This window comes from Canis aureus, chromosome 3, assembly GCF_053574225.1.
Source record: "Canis aureus isolate CA01 chromosome 3, VMU_Caureus_v.1.0, whole genome shotgun sequence".
Classification (NCBI taxonomy): Eukaryota; Metazoa; Chordata; class Mammalia; order Carnivora; family Canidae; genus Canis; species Canis aureus.
The window spans coordinates 21,451,227-21,467,278 of record NC_135613.1 but is presented as its reverse complement, the minus strand read 5'-3'; the positions used below and the strand labels follow the sequence as shown (position 1 = coordinate 21,467,278).

The 16,052-nt window shown below is 49.2% G+C and overlaps 1 protein-coding gene and 1 long non-coding RNA gene across 4 annotated transcripts in view; both read right to left on the bottom strand.

The window, feature by feature from the left end:
- The window catches only part of KIAA0513 (KIAA0513 ortholog), a 59,308-nt gene extending 53,558 nt beyond the window's left edge, over positions 1–5,750 (bottom strand). For all 3 annotated transcript variants that reach the window (XM_077891050.1, XM_077891053.1, XM_077891052.1), the window contains exon 1: positions 5,607–5,750. The gene's annotated coding sequence lies outside the window, so the exon portion shown is untranslated. The remainder of the gene's footprint in view (positions 1–5,606) is intronic.
- A 2,437-nt stretch (positions 5,751–8,187) lies between these two features.
- LOC144310278 (uncharacterized) lies at positions 8,188–15,479 on the bottom strand. Its single transcript, XR_013375976.1, has 2 exons — positions 14,759–15,479; positions 8,188–14,583 (listed from the first exon to the last, which is right to left on the bottom strand). It is a non-coding gene; the product is annotated as an uncharacterized LOC144310278 (long non-coding RNA).
- Between the last annotated feature and the right edge of the window lie 573 nt (positions 15,480–16,052).

Genomic DNA, 16,052 nt, shown 5'->3' with positions numbered 1-16,052 from the left:
TTCCACCCTCCAGCCTCAGAACCCTTCATTTTACATCACAGACTCATTTCTCCTGAGCATCTCCCCTCCAAATATAAAAGTCTTGGCAGAGGTACTGTCATCACCAACCATCACACACAGGCCACGCCTGTGGGTGTGGGAACACATGGGAACAAATGGGCCCATCAGGTCCCCACAGAAGGAGTTCCGACATGCAGCAGGAAGGTAGAACAGAAAGCAGGGATGTGAGCACAGCCCTCAGGGTGCATGTGGGGAGGTGGCACTCCAGGACATTAAAGGGGACATTGGATCTGGAGGGCAACAGAGGAAACTGGTGGCAATGGGTGACCCTGGGAGGCAGAGGCAGGAACCACTCTTCACCGGGCATTTTATCATCAGAATTCTGTACCATCTGCATGTATTACCTTATCCAAAAATTAATTACATTAAGTAAGAGAGGGATTATCTCCCTTCATAAGGCGCGAGACAGAGCCAGAAATGAAAAGGTCTCAAAGGCGAAGGTGCAAATCATTTCAGGTATTTTACTGGCAGCCTGCCCTGTTCTCACATACTCCCACAGCCCCAGCCCCCAAAACAAAAAGTTTCCCCATGAATTCCTGGATGGCTCATTCTTGGGAAATGAAAATGCATTCAGCTATGCATTTTCGGAGTCATAACCCAAGACACGGAAACCCAGAACTCTTAAAACCTTATGGAAAAAGCCCCTTATGGAAAAGCCCCTTGTGGAAAAGCCCCTCTGCATTTCCCCTTGTTGAGTGGGAAAGCTCAAGAAGGGGAAATGCAACTTCTCCTACTGTTATAGCACCCGTCAGAGGGGGCCATGTGAGGTCAACTGCTGGGAGTGTTAGGCACAGCTGCACCATTTATTTCACTGTGGGATGCCAAAGAGGGATGCTTCCACCACGAGGAGAGGGTAAAGCAAATTGCCAAGGAAGGAAATAATCCCTCCAGGGCTCCTGCAGAGCCATCAGACAAATCCCACATCCTACCCTGGGTTTGTGCCACTAGCAGGCGGTGGTTGGGTGGGTGGGGGCATAGGCATTGCACTCAGATGCGGAGACTCATCTTGTCCTCTTGACCTTGGGCAAGCTACTCAATTGCTTGGACCCTTGGTCCCCTCACCCTTGACACATGCGCATCACCCCTTACCTTGCAAGTTACAAAGAGCACAATGCTTTCTGTAAAAATACCTACATGTCATTATCCCTAAAGAGAACCCAGCACCTCCTGCCAGGCTTTTCCTTTAACATGTTACTGGATCTTGTTGAAGTCCTCACCCCCAGAACCTATGAACATGACCTGATTCAGAAAAAGGGTCTTTGTAGATGTCATTAGTTAATTTAAGATAAACTCATAATGGAATACAACCAATTTGATGGTGTCCTTATATGAAGAGAAGAAACAGAGAGACACACATATAGGGTGAGGAAGGCCATGTGAACATAGAGGTAGAGACTGGAGTGATGTAGGCTACAAGCCAAGGAACACAAGGATTGCTGGAACCCACCACAGGCTGCGTGAGACGTGTGAACCAGTTCTCTCTCTGAACCCCCAAGCAGGAACCAACCCTGCCAGCTCTTTGACTTTGGACTCCTGGTCTCTAAAACTGTGGGAGAATAAACAGATGTTGTCTTAAGCCAATCAGTTTGTGAAACTTTGTTATAATAGTCCCAGGAAATTAGTACAGTAAGTTATTTGGTTTTCCTCTCTATCTAGTGTTTGAATTGTCTTCCCCAATGGCTGGCTAGTCAGCCTATTCTGACTGTCTCCAGTATAAGAAAACTAACTTGGTTTTCTACCAAGGCAGCAATCCCTCTCATCTTTGGAAAGGTCTGACTGTCGTTAAAATCATTCATTCAACAAATATTTATTGAGCACCTACTACATGCCAGGCACTATTTGGAGCACTATTTGGATATGGTGGTAAGTGGGCAGCACACAATAAAAGCTTTCTCAAAGATCATTCCTTATCGTTATGAAGAAAATAAAATACTGTAATATAAAGTGGGTAGGTTGGGGGCCAGAAAGAAACTATTTTAATTGCTAAGGAAGTTCTAAAGATAGGACATTAGAGCAGTCACTTGAATGACAGGGAGCCAGCCATGGGACAATCTGGCAGAAGGAATAGCCAGTGCAAAGGCCCTGAGGCAGAGTGAACTGGATGTGCTCAAGGCACAAGAAGAAGGTGGGATTTTTGTGAGAGTGGTAATTGGTGAAGCTGGAGAAACAAGCAAAGTCAGCTAGCACTCACACAGCACCCCAAGTAGACCACAGTAACTTTGAATTCAATTCCCACAGGACTAGAAAGCCACTGAGGTGAGGTATGATTCAACCCATAGTTTTAAAAAGATTACTCTGGCATGATTAAGTTCTTAAAACTAAAATCTTTCTTGGGCACCTGGGTTCAATCCATTGGTTAAGTGTCTGCCTTTGGCTTGAGTCATGATTCCAGGTTCCTGGGATCTAGGCCTGTGTCAGGCTCTCTGCTCAGCAGAGTCTGCTTTTACCTCTCCCTCTGCCCCTTCCTCTGCTTCTGTGCTTGCTCTCTCTCTCTCTCAAATGAATAAGTAAAATCTTTAAAAACAAAAAACTAAACTAAAGCTGTAAAGTTTTAGTTATGCATTGAATTGCATCTCCTAAAAAGATGCACTTCCTAAATGTAACTTGTGTCCTTTGGTTCTTGGGCCACTATAAAACAAGTTTAATAAATGACAGCCCTGAATCTTTTGTGACCATGGCTCCCCAGATGCTCAGGCTTACCAGCTGTAGTTCACTTACCACTGCAGCAATTTCCAATGAGTATTCTTGATTTTTTTCTATGTCCTTTTTAAATGTGATGTCCAGAAAACAACACAATACTCCAAGCATGGAATTGTAGATTGGAACTGTCATCTTTCTCATTCGGATCTATATATCTACTCTTGTGCCCTAAAATTGTCTTGGCTTTTAATTCTGTTTTGTACCACTGCCCACTGAAACATATCTCAGATAACCTCCCCATGAAGTCCTCGTGCAGATCTAGATGCCCCAATCTAAAAAGTAGAATTAAAGCATGTTCTTCTCTAATGAGAACAGCTGTGCCCTGTTTAAAAAAAAAAAAAAAAAGGTGTAACCATAATTCAGACAATGCCACGTATAAAATACTGCATCCAATAAACAAAATTACTGGGTCAGCTCCTCAGGTTTCACAACCACTGCACTTCTCTTCCGTGTGGAGGACAAGGAAAACTCTAAGGGCATGTTTCCCTAGAATTGCTTTGTTCTCTTGCATCAAAGCTGAAGACACCTAGACTATTTGGAAATGCCAAGCAATTGAGTAAGAGGCTCTTTGCAATCATACTTCCTACTAGATTTCTCAAAGACAGATAAACAAATCTGAGTAGATGCAGACTCTTTCAAGCTTGGGTGGGGGAAGTGGTGAAGGGGCAGCTGCACCAGGGAGCTGAGCAGAATTAGCGAGGAGGCAAGAGGTGGGAGAGAGGGATGCTCTGCCGCAGATGCTGGGGAAGCCCTGGTGTCCTCATCCTTAGATGTGCTGTCATCTGTCCTCTCTTTCCCACGTCCCATTCCACAGGCTGATGACAGGCTATTACATCTGGTTAACCCAGATGGCTATATTGACTATCTCCCTTCACCCCTAGGACCTAAGCGACTCTGGGCACTCACTCAGCCTCAGTTCTCTTATCTGTGATGTGGGAGTGATAACACCACCTATCACTCCAAGTTTATTGTGAAGCTCAATTGAGATTTTTGTAAAGTATCTGTCAGGTCAAAGGGAGGGGTTGTTACTGGCAACCAGATTTTACTACTCCCTTTGCATATTTTTCCTACTACTGGTTGAATTTTCATGACTTTTTTTTTTTTTAATCTTCCCAGGTTGCTTTTGATGTTTCTTTTAACCTGATTATTTTCTTTTTGAGGGAGTAAGTAGAGAGAGAGAGAGAGAGAGAGAGATAGGATGTTGCATGACTCATCCTAAACCTTTCTTGGGGATGGTCCTAAAAAATGTCCTCTCGGGGTCACCATAAAGCAATTTACCTTGGAAGAGCCAAACTTAATTGTTGTGGAGAGAATCACTATCCTCCACTCTCTGGAATTCTGTAGCAAGTCATTTAAGGTTTGTGATTTATTCATGTCAACCAGGAGTACTTCTTCACTGTCTTTGGTCGTTACATTCTCAATTAATACAAACCACCTTCATATTAACTGACACATATAAAAGACATACAAAAGACACACACTGCAGGACAACATGGGAACGTGTCCCAGAACCACACAAGAGGCTGCAGATAATCTGTAATCGCTAAGAGTGCCTATGTGTGAATCCTCAGTCATCTTCATTTCTTTTCTGGAAAAAGGAAAATCTCATGAGTCAACTTTTTCATTGTGAGGTGATCACAAAAGCCTTTTGCCCTGTGCTTCATATGCATAAGCAGGCTTATTTCTGAACAAAATGGACATAAAAACAGGTGGAAGGGAGAGACTGAATAATGAGAAAACATGAACTTTCAAAGAGAAAACCTGTAAAAGACTCAGGGGAGTGCTCATGCGTAACCAATCAAAGTCATTCTTTTATTTTCTTTGCTTAATTCCCTGTTGTAGATCTTGGCTGCCCCTGTGTAGCTTTCGGGAGGGGTCCCTCCAGTGAGTCTGAAGACGTTAGCATTAGGTGACAGTGGTCTGGGTGGCAGCCTGGCTAAAGCAGCCTGGTCCCCGACAGCTGTCTGCCAGCCTCTACCACTGACTCACCATACCGACAGCCTCCACACCAGGTGGCCTCGCCGGTGCCAGCTCAGAGGCAAGTTCCTGCTCATCTGCAGGTTGGCACCCTTGCCCTACACTTCACCACAGAGTCGGAGGAGCTGGCCACGGTTAGTGCCCACTGCAAAGTCCTTCTCTGAAATCCAATCAAGGTGCAACCTAAGAAAGCACAAACCCCGAACTGGCGGGAAAATGCACCCAGCTCCAGGAAGACCACATCCAGTCCCTTCCAGTTCCCGGGCCCCTGGGTCAGAGCCCCCTGAACCAGCTGCTGTAAGCTGAGCTGCTCCCGCTGCGCCCGCGCTGCTGTGCCCTCCGCAAACGTCCACGGGGCCGGGGAGCCTGGGAAGGCACAGGGCGAGTTGACGGGGCGGCACCCCATCCAGAGCCCGCTCTCCCTCACCCCATACCCCACCCGTCCGCCTCCCGGGCAGAGAGGCAGCGAACTTGGGACTGAACACCCAGCACGAGTTGGCAGATGTCTTTCCCATCCTGGCTGCAGCCGCCCCTCCCCAGCATGTCCTTGCAGGAATCGGGGGGTTCTTCTTCCCCCCAGATTGAGGAGCCGACTCCACCCCAAAGCCACCGGCCGACACCAGCTGCACGGGGAGGGGGGGGGGGGCCGTGCCCATCCCCAGCAGGTGCCGCACGGCCCGCACTCGGCGGGCTCCCGGCCCCCCATCCCCCGCCGACCCCAGCCGCGCCGCCCCTGCAGCAGCCCCCGAGGCCCCGACCCCCGCCCCGCCATCCCACGGCCCGTCGCCCGCTGGCCCTCGGGTAGCCCCGCGCCGCCCGGACCACTGACGCGCTTCCCCCCCACGGGCGCCGGCGGGAGCCTCTCTCACCGCGGCGGGGCGCCGGCCGGCGGGTCGGGCCGGGGAACGAGCGGCCGCCTCCGGGCTCCGCGCTGCGGCCACTGCGCGGGCCTGAGAGCCGGGTCCTTCCGAGGCGCCAGCGCTCGAGCTGTCAGTCAGCTGGCCGGTCCCGCCCCCCGCCCGGCGCCGTCTGCGCAGGCGCGAGAGTGGCCCCGCCCCGCCCCACGCGGGCGGCCCGGGCGCGGGTCACGTGACGGGGCGGGGCGCTGCTGGCGGCTGGAGCCCGAGGGTCGCGGCACGCCTGCCCGGGTCCTGCCGTCGCGGCTCGCGCGCTCGGGCTCCCCCCGTGGGCCGCCGTTCCGGAAAGTCCTGGAGCCGGTTTCCTGGGGCTGCTCAAAACCAGGGCTCCCCCGGGGAAGCGCTGGGTGGGACGGGCCGCTCTGCGAGCTCGGGACTGGGGGATTTGGTGACCTGGGTCGGGAGGCCTGGGGAGCCCCGGCCTGGAGCCGGGGAGGGAGGCCTGGTTCCCCTTGCTGCCGGGCCCTGCGTATCTTCCCATTCCAGGGAGACGGTAACTAGCAGACTTTTAAAGTAAGGCAAGGATGCATGCTATACGAGGGCAATCTGAGGCCTGATTGATTTTTTAAAGGGGTGCATCTTACTAACAGCTGACAGAATCCACCCCTTGCCTGCACCAAAAGTTCTAGGCCAGTCTGCATCTGGTCAGCAAATGGAGTAAATGACTTTCAGTCCAATGGGTTCTTGCTTCCTCCACGTCTCTAAAATTTAAAAAGAGAAGAAAAGAGGTTAAAAAAAAAAAAAAAAAAGCAATGTCTCCTATGGAAGCTTTTTCAAGAGGAAAGGGGTTATAGAAACAAACTGACACTCCCAGTAATTTGGAGGTTTTGTCAAACTGGGTTCCAGCACCAGCCAAATAGCCAAAACTGGGTTCCAGCACCAGCACCAGCACCTAAATTCTTATGATCCCAGAGAGTGGGCTCACATTCTGCAAACAGGTTTCCACAGCTGCATTACAGAGCTCTAGTGCTCCTTCTGGTGGTTGCTTGTATGAAATAATAACGCCCCGGCTAAATAAATGCAGTGCTCTCTGAAATAGGGCAGTTTTAGAAAATTGCAGGTTCTCTGAAGTCCTAGGGGTTACACAGGAGGATCTGGAGTTCCGCCACTTAGGAAAAAAGGTGATGTGAACTGATGACCAAGAATCTTTCCTGTGCCCTGAATGCACCTGCTGGTCCCTGAGAAGATGACCTCCAGGAATTAAGACTTGCTTGGCAAAGTTTAGAGAACAAAAAGGAAAAAGCTGGAGTTATGGGGCCCTCAGTGCTAGAGCTGCTTCTGATCCAGATTTGCTTGACCAGCTCGGTGTGGCCAGCATGTATGAGAAGCTGGATCTGGGAGTATTTCAAGTTTGATATGAACTCAGGAAGGGAAGGAGTGTGAGGTAGCCTTCATTCCCTTAAGTGGACACAACAGATAGGTGGGCATGCTGTTAGTGCCTCCAGCAGAATACGAGCCCATCTGGTGGACTTTATGGGAAGTGGATGGGGGAACTCCTCACCTAGTTTAGTGAGTGAACACAGCGTGAGGCCAAGACTCAAGCAGCTCTGACCTGACTCTGGTGATGACAACTATTCAGGAAAACTGGAAAATGTGAGCTCATTCAGGGTCAGATTCCATTTGGGGAAAGTATCATTTCTCAAGAGATTAAAGTGAACCCTCTCTCCATCTCATAAAAGATCTTCTGACTTTGCTGGAAGGTTGGAGAGAGGGAGCTACGTGGCCATTAAAAAAAAGGTGGAGGAGAGAGTTCTCCAAGCCACGGGCCAGTGAGCTGGACATTGGGCGTGGGAAATACTCAGGACAGATTACTCACAAAAAATATTTGTGACCCCTCAGAAGAGGAAGCACCGATGACAAAGACCAAGTCATGCATGCTAGGTTAACCATATTTCTGTTGTGAAATGTGAAGACTGCTAAGTCAGGAAATATGCTAGAAATAGTGCATTTGGACCTGGAAGGTGTATTTACCAAGATTCTTTCAATTGTAAGTCATAGAATTTAAACTTTTTTTCCAGAAAAAGGGAATATGTTGGCTCACATAACACACCTAAATTCTGGGGTTGGCTCAGCAGGATCCAGGGGGGCCAGTGATGTCATCAGAGCTCAGTCTCTCTCCCCTACTTGCTTCCCTGTGAGCTGGCTTCATTCTAGGATCAGGTGCTTTTTTTACAAGGTGGTCTTCAGGAACAACCGGCAAATAGTTCTTTCAACTTAGCAACCCCAGGGGGAAAGGACTCTGCCCTTCAGTATTTCCAGAAGAAGTCCTAGGATTTGATCTAAATGGACCAACATTGGTCACATGCTCACCCCTTGAATCAATCTCTGAAGCCAGGTTGTGGGGATAAGTGGATTGGCCATACCTGGAGAGGAGTGAGGCTGGCTCCTTGGGTGAAGAGCACGGGGAGTGTGGGTCCCCACAGGAAACTGAGGAAGACAGACTCTGAGCAGGTCGGGGAATGCAACCAGATATCCAGGACAAAGCATTTGCTGAGCTATCTCGTGATATTGTATAAAGGACATGAAGAAAGGGTGGGAGAAATAGTAAATTTATTGGATGGCTGAGTCAATACTCAAAAATACTTTGACTAGAGGGTGGCTCTGAAAAAGTAATAGGAGCACAACCAGGCGATGTGCCTTAGCATCACTTCTGCTTCTAGTGGCCCACCATGCCTATTTCCTCCCCCTTTGGAACATATTGCCACAAATGTTGTGGCTTATAACAACACAGATTTATTATCTTACAGTACTGGAGGTCAAGTTCTAAAATCAAGGTATTGGCAGGGCTGCCTTCCTTCTGAAGGCCCTGGGGGAGGATGGCCTCCTTGTTGATCCTGCTTCTGGGGACCTCCAGCATCCCTTGGCTGGGGGCGCCTTCCTCCATCTTCAAAGGCTGGAGTAGTTCCCAACTTTTCTGTGTCCTTCCAGGCACTGATGCGTATTTAGAGCACAAGCTGGTTGTTTTGTCTGTCAGGGTGGGTTTTCTACCTGCCCCGGATAGTCAGGGAGCACAGTGTGGGCAGCAGTGCTGAGCAGTGCTGAGCAGCAGGGATGTGTCCTCCTCAGGGCATCGGACCAGGAGGCACCGTATCAGTTGTCTCATTATTGCTGATGCTGTTGACCACTGGTTGAGATGGTAACAGATTTCTTTACTGTAAAGGGTTTTTTCCCCCTCTTTGTCAATAATTAGTAACCTGTGGGAAAGATACTTTTAGACAAAATGCTGAGTGCTCTAACCCGATGGCTCTGTCAACATTACTTGACATTTCCTTGCATCTGTCCTTGTCCTTCCCCAGCTCTGCTCTCCACAAAGCAGCTAAAGTCACCTTTAGAAACCACAAAGGTGACTGAATCCTCCAGCGGCTTCCTACTGCCCCTGACACAGCCAGAATCCTTCTGGTTGTTCGGGTGGAGCTTGACCTGGCCCTTCCAAACTCTCCAGACTGGTCTCCTCACTCTCCCTCACCCTCTGCACACTGGCCCCTTATAGTACTTCCAGCAATCCGTGCTGCTTTCTACTGTAAGTCCTCCCCATCTACCCTTTTGCCTGGAACCCTCTACCTCCATCCCCTGCATCCCCTTGCTTATCAAATACCCACGTGTCCTTTACCTATCACACCCAAAACGAAGCCATGTGACCTCCAGGCCAGACCAGGCCAGGCCAGGCCAGATTCCAGGTATACCCTTTCACCACACAATATCCTTTTCCTTTATAGGAACGCCTGTTTGTAATTGTGCACTTATTAACTTGTTCACTTAGTTTGTGTGCTCTGTAACAGGCAGGGACATTGTCTGGTTTTGCTTACTCATGTGTCTGCAGCACCTAGCAAGGTGCTAAATACAGAGTAGATCATTAAATGCTTGTCAAATAAACCAGTGAGTTTAAGACAAGGGGGGCGGGGGACAAGAAGATGAGCACAAATGGGCAGGCGCTTGCTTCCAGGACTTCCAGGAGACTTGGTGATGGGGCCTTTGGCAGCTGGAACAAGCAAGCCATCAGGGCTTGGTATAGAGCTGCACTGGTACACAGCCTGGCCTCTGACTCCTTGAAGAAGGAGTTTGTAATGGTCTGAAGAACAGGATCTTCACAGACAGACAGAAGGGAGGCAGCACAGGCTAGCTGTGCTTTCTGCTTCCGTTGGGCAATCACTTCATTCTAAGCCTCAGTTTCATTAGCTGTGCAAAGGGATCACACCAGCTTCCTAGGGCTGTGAGGATGAAGGGAGTATATGTGTATTACAGCAGCAAAGACAGATCTGTCCTGAATCCTGGCTCTCCCCTCCTAGCTGTGTGACCTTGAGCACACTGCTTAACCTGAGCCTGTTTCTTCATCTATGAAAGGAGCCACCCATAGTGTGTTCACTCACTCATTACATGCATATTAATTGGTTGATCAAGCTGGGGCTGTGCTAGTGGACAAAAGCAACAAAACTACCTGCCTTTCATGAGGCTTGTGCTATAGCCAGGGATAAACACTGGAGTAAGTGACTAAGTAAAAGATACATGATAAATAAAACTGAGGTGTGACAAGGAGCAAAGCAGGGAGGGGGGAACTGAACTACCGTGGGAATGGGAGGGAGGAGGAAATTTTAGATAGCACTCCAGGGAGGAAGACACCACAGTACAGTTTCTGAACTGAAGGGCATGAGAGTTATTGAGGTGACACAGAAGGCCAAGCCCAGAGCATGGGACTCGGTAGGTTCTCCATACACGTCCACTAGCCACACACCTTCCCCACCAAGCATGGGCATGATGCCCCTGCAGGCTCTACCCACAACTGGAGGTGAGGTGTCCCTGTGAAAAGGAATTCAGGACACATCATAGTACATTGGATTCTTTAGGCTCTCTGGGCCTGGTCCAATGCCATGGTTTGTGGACTGTCAGCCTTCTGGCTTCCCTATTTTGGCCATTGCATTCAACACCACAAAGGCCGTGGTAAAAAATAAGGAACAACCCAAACCCCCTTCCAGAAGAAACCTCTGATTTTCCACTGTACAACTTCTAGAAGCATCCCTCTCTTTCTCTCCCGCTGTTTACTTGAAATGGAGTGCACAAATCCCAAGTGTACATAGCTGGATGAACTGACACCAAGTGGGCACCCATACAACTAGCACCCAGATCAAACCATGGAGTATGATTAATTCAATGGTGACCACTGTTGGGCCATCTTTCTATAACAAAGATGAGTTTTGCCTGATTTTGAACCTTTTAGTAATGGAATCATATAGTATGCATGGTCTTATGTCTTAGCGTCTTTAACCCAACATGTACTTGAGAGGTTGATTTCTATTGTTGTAAAGCAGTTCATGGTATGAGTATACACTGTTTATTCATTCTGCCAGTCATGGGCATTTAGGTTATTTCCAGTTTGGGGTAATTGTGGACAGTGCTGTGTGAACGTTCTAGCACATGTCTTTTGGTGAGCATAAGTTTGTACATGTTCAGTGTCAGCAGATAGTAATAGTTGTCCATGGGGGTTTAATAATGACCTTCCCACGAGCAGTGCATGGAAGTTCTAGTTACTCCAGATGCTTGTCAATGCTTCGTGCTTTTTCGTTTTATTCTGGTGAGTGTGTAAATATTTCACTGTGGTTTAAGTTTGCATTTCCCTGATGAAAAGAAGAGCTTTTCATGTTTTGGGTAGTCTATTCTGTGACATTTGAATGTTTTGCCAATTGTTGTATTGTCTCATTTCATTATGTTTCCATGTATTCAAAAATAAATACGTGGTTAAAAAATTAACAAATGACAGACCCATTTCTTGTATTATCTGTCCAGGGATATTCTCTGTACATATAAACATACGTATCTCCCCACTCTGCTTTCTTTCTTTTTTAAATTTTTTAAAAAGACTTTATTTATTTATTCATGACAGAGAGAGAGAGAGAGAGGCAGAGGGAGAAGCAGGCTCCATGCCGGGAGCCTGACGTGGGACTCAATCCTGGGTCTCCAGGATCACACCCAGGGCTGAAGGCGGCACTAAACCACTGGGCCACCGGGGCTGCCCCCCCCCCCCCCACTCTGCTTTCTTACACAAGAACACACACAGTGTGACATAATAAACTTGATATACCTTGAAGACCATACATTTGAATTCATGAAAATCTGTCTCAATTTCTTTTTACAATTGTACAGCACAGTATTCCTATTTGTGTGTACGACATATTTTCCCTAAAATATTCACAGCATGCAGGGTGCTGCCAGTTTTTTGCTTCTACAGCATGCTACCGTATGTACTCAAGTGCAAACAGCTTTGTGCATGTGGTTAAGTCTATCTGTAGGATAAAGTCCTAAGGAGAATTGCTGGGTCAGAGGGCATGTACATTTAAATTTTTGTGGTTCATATTGCTATCTTGAGCTACAAAAAGATGAACAAATTTACAATTGCATCAGCTGAGTCTGTTTGCCAACATCAAGTATTACCAAACTTTCATCTTTGCCAATCTACTAAGTGAAAAATGGCATCTCCTTGTACTTCAAATTTGCATTCACTCCTTTTACTTTGAATGAGCCTGAGCATCTTTTCATATGTTTGAATGCAGCCTCTGCTTTAAAAGGGCTGCTTCCTGGGACAAGTGATGAGCTGGAAACCAGCTCCTGAAGGATAAACAGAACTAGCTTGGGACATGGGATGTTTCCCATCCCTGCCAAAGGGATGGGAAATACTAGGTTTTCTTATCCCAGAGCTTCAGTGAAATCAGGGAGAGGTAAAACAATAACAACAACAACAAAAAGTAAACCCAAACCTCTGAGTTGAACTAGTCTTAAAACAGGAAGAAACCGTAGAAATCAAGTCTAATCTCATATTTTAGAGATAAAACAAAAGCTGAGGCTTGACGAGGGGAAATGACTTGCATAAGAGATTTTAAAAAACATACCAATTTTGTTGAGAAAGAGATGAAAACCCTTAAAAAACAGAATTGTTTTTGTCAATGCCTGCCGTCCCTGTTAAATATTTTAATGAATGATTTTACCATGCCATTTCCTACAGCAAGGGGTGCACTTTCAAAGTCATGATAAACAAGCCTAAACCAGGATCAAAAAGCATAGGCAAGACAAGTGTGGGGGTGATGAGAATCGTGGGGGTGAGGATCCCTCCACTCTTCCTTTCTTGTGAAGGACTTTGAAATGGGCCAAAAAGATTATTAGGTGTCTTCAGTGAACAACCAAACATCTGGCACACCCTTCCGGATTATCTGGTTCCACGGGGTCTTCTCCTTTCTTTAAGCTATTTATTACTTTATAAATAGCAGAGACCTGATAGCAATGCTAGTGATTCTTGTCCATAGATATTAGACATAAAGTCAATTTTGTCTGATCAAAGTTCATTTGATGTGCCTCCCTCACTGTAGAAACCAGTTCTGCATCTATTAAGTAAGTTCAGCTATTAAGCAAATTCATTCCTACTGCCTAGATACATGTCTGCCTTTTGGATTTATCTCTGAACCAACTGTATCATTTTATATGCCTCATTAATTAATAAGTAAATTAAATCTTTGACAGTTGAATTTTTTTGTCTGAGATACACCCCCCCCTTAAAAAAAAGACCCATTGTGGGGCCTGTGGGTGGCTTGGTCAAACATCTCACTCTTTTTTTAATTTTTTAAACATTTTATTTATTTATTCATGAGAGACACAGAGAGAAGGCAGAGACATAGGGAGAGGAATAAGCAGGCTCCTTGCGGGGAGCCTGATGTTGGACTCAATCCCCGGGGAACTCTGGGATCACACCCTGAGCCAAAGGCAGACGCTCAACGGCTGAATCACCCAGGAGTCCCAGCATCCCACCCTTGATTTCATAATCTCAGAGCCACGAGATCCTAAGATTCTCTTTCTCAAAAAATAAAACCAGAAAGACCTATTCTTTTTAACACTACTCATAAGAAGGATATCCCAAATACAGGGCAACTTGCGGTCTTGGTGTTATTCAAAGATAACCATCCTTTCAGCCAAAACATAAAGAACTGATCTCTGATTAAAGGCCTCACTCACTTTCTTCCCTCAGGGAAACAAATCCTGACTCAAAGATAGCAGGATACAGGAGGCTCAGAGAGAGCTGACTAAATGCACAGCACCACTTTGAATCAAGAAGTACAAGATACAATAACAGAAGTTTAGGGGGCCCTGCCTGGCTCAGTTGGTTAAGTGGCTGCCTTCAGCTCTGGTCATGATCCTGGGGTCCTGGGATGGAGTCCTGCATCAGGCTCCCTGCTCGGCTGGGAGCCTGCTTCTCCCTCTCTCTCTCCCTCTGCCATTCCCCCTGCTTGTGCTCTCTTTCTCTGTTAAATAAATCAATAAAATCTTAAAAAAAAAAAAAAAAAAAGTAAGTTTCTAAATGCACTCCTTACATCCAGAAGTTGAGCCTGTAATCAGGGTTCCTGGAAGCAAGAACGGTTGATGGTGAGAAGGCGGCTTGCACCCCTCAGGTGCAGAGGTTGAGCTGGAATTGGGGTTCCTGGAAGCAAGGACGGTAGACAGTGGGAAGGGGACTTACACCCCTCAGGTGCAGAAGTTGAGCTGGAATTGGGGTTCCTGGAAGCGAGAAGGTAGACGGTGAGAAGGCAAGGATGGTAGACGCTGAGAAGGCAGCTTGCACCCCTTAGGTCCAGAAGCTGAGCTGGGATCGGGGTTCCTGGAAGTAAGAATGGTAGACGGGGAGAAGGTGGCTTGCACCCCTCGGGTGCAGAAGCTGAGCTGGGATCGGGGTTCCTGGAAGCAAGGACGGTAGATGGTGAGAAGGCAAGAATGGTGGACGCTGAGAAGGCGGCCTGCACCCTCAGGTGCAGAAGCTGAGCTGGGATCGGGGTTCCTAGAAGCAAGGATGCTAGATGGGGAGAAGGCAGCCTGCCCCCCGCAGGGCCAAAAGCTGAGCTGGAATCGGGGTTCCTGGAAGCAAGGACGCTAGATGGGGAGAAGTCGGCTTGCACCCCTCAGGTCCAGAAGTTGAGCTGGGATCGGGGTTCCTGGAAGCAAGGATGGTAGACGGGAGAAGGCGGCTTGCACCCCTTAGGTCCAGAAGCTGAGCTGGGATCGGGGTACCTGGAAGCAAGGACGGTAGATTGTGATAAGGCAAGAATGGTAGACGCTGAGAAGGCGGCTTGCACCCCTCGGGTGCAGAAGCTGAGCTGGGATCGGGGTTCCTGGAAGCAAGGACGGTAGACAGTGGGAAGGGGACTTGCACCCCTCAGGTGCAGAAGTTGAGCTGGAATTGGGGTTCCTGGAAGCAAGAAGGTAGATGGTGAGAAGGCAAGGATGGTAGATGCTGAGAAGGCGGCTTGCACCCCTTAGGTCCAGAAGCTGAGCTGGGATCGGGGTTCCTGGAAGCAAGAACGGTAGACGGGGAGAAGGTGGCCTGCACCCTCAGGTGCAGAAGCTGAGCTGGGATCGGGGTTCCTGGAAGCAAGGATGCTAGATGGGGAGAAGGCAGCCTGCCCCCCTCAGGGACAAAAGCTGAGCTGGAATCGGGGTTCCTGGAAGCAAGGACGCTAGATGGGGAGAAGTCGGCCTGCACCCCTCAGGTCCAGAAGTTGAGCTGGGATCGGGGTTCCCGGAAGCAAGGATGGTAGACGGGAGAAGGCTGCTTGCACCCCTCGGGTGCAGAAGCTGAGCTGGGGTCGGGGTTCCTGGAAGCAAGGACGGTAGACGGGAGAAGGCGGCCTGCAGGCGCTGAGTGTGGGGGACCCCTTGGCTGTGATTACTGCTTTGGTTACTCTGACGATCAGCCAGTACTTACCAGCTGAACAACAAACACTAGGCACCTACCTCCCAGCCCTGCGAAAACTGCCCCGAATAGGATAGGAAAGCCAAAGAAATAAACAGCACGAGTCTAACCTTCGAAGCCCCGAGGATGTAGCACCGGGAAGGAATCGCGGTCCGCCCCGGGCGGGGAGCCGAGTCGCGGCGCACCCCAGGAGTCCTCGGCCCCGCGCGCTTCCCCTTTCCCCCACGTGCCTTCTGGCTCAATGGTTTGCACTCCCGCTCCCCCGGTTCCCCATTTCCGAGCTCTGGCTCCGCACATGGCCCGAGCCACACCCCGAGCTGGCGGCGGCTCCGGGGCAGGTGCGCTCGCGGCGGCGGCGGGCGGCGGGCGGCGGGCGGCGGGCGGCGGGCGGCGGGCGGCGCGGCTTGGCCCACGCGGCACCCCGTAGCCCCGGTCCTTTCTCCTCCGGACTCCAGGGCGGACGGACCCCTTTATTTTGGCGGCAGGAGCTTTTGACTAAGCGCTGCCTCTGACCAGGAAGTAGCAGCCTGTGAGACTCGGCTCCGCAAGGCCCCTGGCTGCGCAGGCCTGTCCCGGCTCCGCGGGTGCTCCCTCCGCGGCCGGCGGCGGCGCGGCCGGAACTGCGCAAGCGCGGCGCCGCTGACCTCCGGGAGGTTCACTTCCGGGGGTCGCGCCGC